Source organism: Penaeus vannamei, chromosome 16, assembly GCF_042767895.1.
Source record: "Penaeus vannamei isolate JL-2024 chromosome 16, ASM4276789v1, whole genome shotgun sequence".
NCBI lineage: Eukaryota > Metazoa > Arthropoda > Malacostraca > Decapoda > Penaeidae > Penaeus > Penaeus vannamei.
The window spans coordinates 21,736,227-21,741,806 of NC_091564.1; positions in this window are offsets into that span (position 1 = coordinate 21,736,227).

A 5,580-nucleotide genomic window follows, 5' to 3' on the forward strand; every position below is an offset into this window, starting at 1 on the left:
ACTGCATGGGCGGGGGTGGAAGGCGGGCGGGGTAAGGGGAAGCCAGACTGCGTGGGCGGGGGTGGAAGGCGGGCGGGGCGAGGAGTAGCCAGACTGCATGGGCGGGGGTGGAAGGCGGGCGGGGTGAGGGGAAGCCAGACTGCGTGGGCGGGGGTGGAAGGCGGGCGGGGTGAGGGGAAGCCAGACTGCATGGGCGGGGCGAGGGGAAGCCAGACTGCGTGGGCGGGGTGGAAGGCGGGCGGGGTGAGGGGAAGCCAGACTGCATGGGCGGGGGTGGAAGGCGGGCAGGGTGAGGGGAAGCCAGACTGCATGGGCGGGGTGAGGGGAAGCCAGACTGCATGGGCAGGGGTGGAAGGCGGGCGGGGTGAGGGGAAGCCAGACTACATGGGCGGGGGTGGAAGTGGGGTGGGGTGAGGGGAAGCCAGACTGCATGGGCGGGGGTGGAAGGCGGGCGGGGTGAGGGGAAGCCAGACTGCATGCGCGGGGTGAGGGGAACCCAGACTGCATGGGCGGGGGTGGAAGGCGGGCGGGGTGAGGGGAAGCCAGACGGCGTGGGCGGGGGTGGAAGGCGGGCGGGGTGAGGGGAAGCCAGACTGCATGGGCGGGGGTGGAAGGCGGGCGGGGTGAGGGGAAGCCAGACTGCGTGGGCGGGGGTGGAAGGCGGGCGGGGTGAGGGGAAGCCAGACTGCGTGGGTGGGGGTGGAAGGCGGGCGGGGTGAGGGGAAGCCAGACTGCGTGGGCGGGGGTGGAAGGCGGGCGGGGTGAGGGGAAGCCAGACTGCATGGGTGGGGGTGGAAGGCGGGCGGGGTGAGGGGAAGCCAGACTGCGTGGGCGGGGGTGGAAGGCGGGTGGGGTGAGGGGAAGCCAGATTGCATGGGCGGGGGTGGAAGGCGGGCGGGGCGAGGGGAAGCCAGACTGCATAGGCGGGGCGAGGGGAAGCCAGACTGCTTGGGCGGGGGTGGAAGGCGGGCGAGGTGAGGGGAAGCCAGACTGCATGGGCGGGGGTGGAAGGCGGGCGGGGTAAGGGGAAGCCAGACTGCGTGGGCGGGGGTGGAAGGCGGGCGGGGCGAGGGGTAGCCAGACTGCATGGGCGGGGGTGGAAGGCGGGCGGGGTGAGGGGAAGCCAGACTGCGTGGGCGGGGGTGGAAGGCGGGCGGGGTGAGGGGAAGCCAGACTGCATGGGCGGGGCGAGGGGAAGCCAGACTGCGTGGGCGGGGTGGAAGGCGGGCGGGGTGAGGGGAAGCCAGACTGCATGGGCGGGGGTGGAAGGCGGGCGGGGTGAGGGGAAGCCAGACTGCATGGGCGGGGTGAGGGGAAGCCAGACTGCATGGGCAGGGGTGGAAGGCGGGCGGGGTGAGGGGAAGCCAGACTGCATGGGCGGGGGTGGAAGTGGGGTGGGGTGAGGGGAAGCCAGACTGCATGGGCGGGGGTGGAAGGCGGGCGGGGTGAGGGGAAGCCAGACTGCATGGGCGGGGTGAGGGGAAGCCAGACTGCATGGGCGGGGGTGGAAGGCGGGCGGGGTGAGGGGAAGCCAGACTGCGTGGGCGGGGGTGGAAGGCGGGCGGGGTGAGGGGAAGCCAGACTGCATGGGCGGGGGTGGAAGGCGGGCGGGGTGAGGGGAAGCCAGACTGCGTGGGCGGGGGTGGAAGGCGGGCGGGGCGAGGGGAAGCCAGACTGCATGGGCGGGGGTGGAAGGCGGGTGGGGTGAGGGGAAGCCAGACTGCGTGGGTGGGGGTGGAAGGCGGGCGGGGTGAGGGGAAGCCAGACTGCGTGGGCGGGGGTGGAAGGCGGGCGGGGTGAGGGGAAGCCAGACTGCATGGGTGGGGGTGGAAGGCGGGCGGGGTGAGGGGAAGCCAGACTGCGTGGGCGGGGGTGGAAGGCGGGTGGGGTGAGGGGAAGCCAGACTGCATGGCCGGGGCGAGGGGAAGCCAGACTGCGTGGGCGGGGTGGAAGGCGGGCGGGGTGAGGGGAAGCCAGACTGCATGGGCGGGGGTGGAAGGCGGGTGGGGTGAGGGGAAGCCAGACTGCGTGGGTGGGGGTGGAAGGCGGGCAGGGTGAGGGGAAGCCAGACTGCGTGGGCGGGGGTGGAAGGCGGGCGGGGTGAGGGGAAGCCAGACTGCATGGGCGGGGGTGGAAGGCGGGCGGGGTGAGGGGAAGCCAGACTGCGTGGGCGGGGGTGGAAGGCGGGTGGGGTGAGGGGAAGCCAGACTGCGTGGGCGGGAGTGGAAGGTTGACGGGGTGAGGGGAAGCCAGACTGCATGGGCGGGGGTGGAAGGCGGGTGGGGTGAGGGGAAGCCAGATTGCATGGGCGGGGGTGGAAGGCGGGCGGGGCGAGGGGAAGCCAGACTGCATAGGCGGGGCGAGGGGAAGCCAGACTGCTTGGGCGGGGGTGGAAGGCGGGCGAGGTGAGGGGAAGCCAGACTGCATGGGCGGGGGTGGAAGGCGGGCGGGGTAAGGGGAAGCCAGACTGCATGGGCGGGGGTGGAAGGCGGGCGGGGCGAGGGGTAGCCAGACTGCATGGGCGGGGGTGGAAGGCGGGCGGGGTGAGGGGAAGCCAGACTGCGTGGGCGGGGGTGGAAGGCGGGCGGGGTGAGGGGAAGCCAGACTGCATGGGCGGGGCGAGGGGAAGCCAGACTGCGTGGGCGGGGTGGAAGGCGGGCGGGGTGAGGGGAAGCCAGACTGCATGGGCGGGGGTGGAAGGCGGGCGGGGTGAGGGGAAGCCAGACTGCATGGGCGGGGTGAGGGGAAGCCAGACTGCATGGGCAGGGGTGGAAGGCGGGCGGGGTGAGGGGAAGCCAGACTGCATGGGCGGGGGTGGAAGTGGGGTGGGGTGAGGGGAAGCCAGACTGCATGGGCGGGGGTGGAAGGCGGGCGGGGTGAGGGGAAGCCAGACTGCATGCGCGGGGTGAGGGGAAGCCAGACTGCATGGGCGGGCGTGGAAGGCGGGCGGGGTGAGGGGAAGCCAGACTGCGTGGGCGGGGGTGGAAGGCGGGCGGGGTGAGGGGAAGCCAGACTGCATGGGCGGGGGTGGAAGGCGGGCGGGGTGAGGGGAAGCCAGACTGCGTGGGCGGGGGTGGAAGGCGGGCGGGGCGAGGGGAAGCCAGACTGCATGGGCGGGGGTGGAAGGCGGGTGGGGTGAGGGGAAGCCAGACTGCGTGGGTGGGGGTGGAAGGCGGGCGGGGTGAGGGGAAGCCAGACTGCGTGGGCGGGGGTGGAAGGCGGGCGGGGTGAGGGGAAGCCAGACTGCATGGGTGGGGGTGGAAGGCGGGCGGGGTGAGGGGAAGCCAGACTGCGTGGGCGGGGGTGGAAGGCGGGTGGGGTGAGGGGAAGCCAGACTGCATGGCCGGGGCGAGGGGAAGCCAGACTGCGTGGGCGGGGTGGAAGGCGGGCGGGGTGAGGGGAAGCCAGACTGCATGGGCGGGGGTGGAAGGCGGGTGGGGTGAGGGGAAGCCAGACTGCGTGGGTGGGGGTGGAAGGCGGGCAGGGTGAGGGGAAGCCAGACTGCGTGGGCGGGGGTGGAAGGCGGGCGGGGTGAGGGGAAGCCAGACTGCATGGGCGGGGGTGGAAGGCGGGCGGGGTGAGGGGAAGCCAGACTGCGTGGGCGGGGGTGGAAGGCGGGTGGGGTGAGGGGAAGCCAGACTGCGTGGGCGGGAGTGGAAGGTTGACGGGGTGAGGGGAAGCCAGACTGCATGGGCGGGGGTGGAAGGCGGGCGGAGCGAGGGAAAACCAGACTGCATAGGCGGGGGAGGTAGGTATGCTGGATGTGCGGGGGAAGACTAGGCTGCGTGGGCGGGGGTGGAAGGCGGGCGGAGCGAGGGGAAGCCAGACTGCATGGGCGGGGGTGGAAGGCGGGCGGGGTGAGGGGAAGCCAGACTGCATGGGCGGGGGTGGAAGGCGGGCGGGGTGAGGGGAAGCCAGACTGCGTGGGCGGGGGTGGAAGGCGGGCGGGGTGAGGGGAAGCCAGACTGCGTGGGTGGGGGTGGAAGGCGGGTGGGGTGAGGGGAAGCCAGACTGCATGGGCGGGGGTGGAAGTGGGGTGGGGTGAGGGGAAGCCAGACTGCGTTGGCGGGGGTGGAAGGCGGGCAGGGTGAGGGGAAGCCAGACTGCATGGGCGGGGGTGGAAGGCGGGCGGGGTGAGGGGAAGCCAGACTGCATGGGCGGGGGTGGAAGGCGGGTGGGGTGAGGGGAAGCCAGACTGCATGGGCGGGGGTGGAAGGCGGGTGGGGTGAGGGGAAGCCAGACTGCGTGGGCGGGGGTGGAAGGCGGGCGGGGTGAGGGGAAGCCAGACTGCATGGGCGGGGGTGGAAGGCGGGCGGGGTGAGGGGAAGCCAGACTGCATGGGCGGGGGTGGAAGGCGGGTGGGGTGAGGGGAAGCCAGACTGCATGGGCGGGGGTGGAAGGCGGGCGGGGTGAGGGGAAGCCAGACTGCGTGGGTGGGGGTGGAAGGCGGGCGGGGTGAGGGGAAGCCAGACTGCGTGGGCGGGGGTGGAAGGCAGGCGGGGTGAGGGTGGAAGGCGGGCGGGGCGAGGGGAAGCCAGACTGCATGGGCGGGGATGGAAGGCGGGCGGAGCGAGGGGAAGCCAGACTGCATGGGCGGGGGTGGAAGGCGGGCGGGGTGAGGGGAAGCCAGACTGCATGGGCGGGGGTGGAAGGCGGGTGGGGTGAGGGGAAGCCAGACTGCGTGGGCGGGGGTGGAAGGCGGGCGGGGTGAGGGGAAGCCAGACTGCGTGGGCGGGGGTGGAAGGCGGGCGGGGTGAGGGGAAGCCAGACTGCATGGGCGGGGGTGGAAGGCGGGCGGGGTGAGGGGAAGCCAGACTGCATGGGTGGGGGTGGAAGGCGGGTGGGGTGAGGGGAAGCCAGACTGCGTGGGCGGGGGTAGAAGGCGGGCGGGGTGAGGGGAAGCCAGACTGCGTGGGCGGGGGTGGAAGGCGGGCGGGGTGAGGGGAAGCCAGACTGCATGGGCGGGTGTGGAAGGCGGGCGGGGTGAGGGGAAGCCAGACTGCATGGGCGGGGGTGGAAGGCAGGCGGGGTGAGGGGAAGCCAGACTGCATGGGCGGGGGTGGAAGGCGGGCGGGGTGAGGGGAAGCCAGACTGCGTGGGCGGGGGTGGAAGGCGGGCGGGGTGAGGGGAAGCCAGACTGCGTGGGCGGGGGTGGAAGGCGGGCGGGGCTAGGGGAAGCCAGACTGCTTGGGCAGGGGTGGAAGGCGGGCGGGGTGAGGGGAAGCCAGACTGCGTGGGCGGGGGTGGAAGGTGGACGGGGTGAGGGGAAGCCAGACTGCATGGGCGGGGGTGGAAGGCAGGCGGGGTGAGGGGAAGCCAGACTGCATAGGCGGGGGAGGTAGGTATGCTGGATGTGCGGGGGAAGACTAGGCTGCGTGGGCGGGGGTGGAAGGCGGGCGGAGCGAGGGGAAGCCAGACTGCATGGGCGGGGGAGGTAGGTATGCTGGATGTGCGGGGGAAGACTAGGCTGCGTGGGCGGGGGTGGAAGGCGGGCGGAGCGAGGGGAAGCCAGACTGCATGGGCGGGGGTGGGTTGAGGGGAAGCCAGACTGCATGGGCGGGGGTGGAAGGCGGGCGGGGT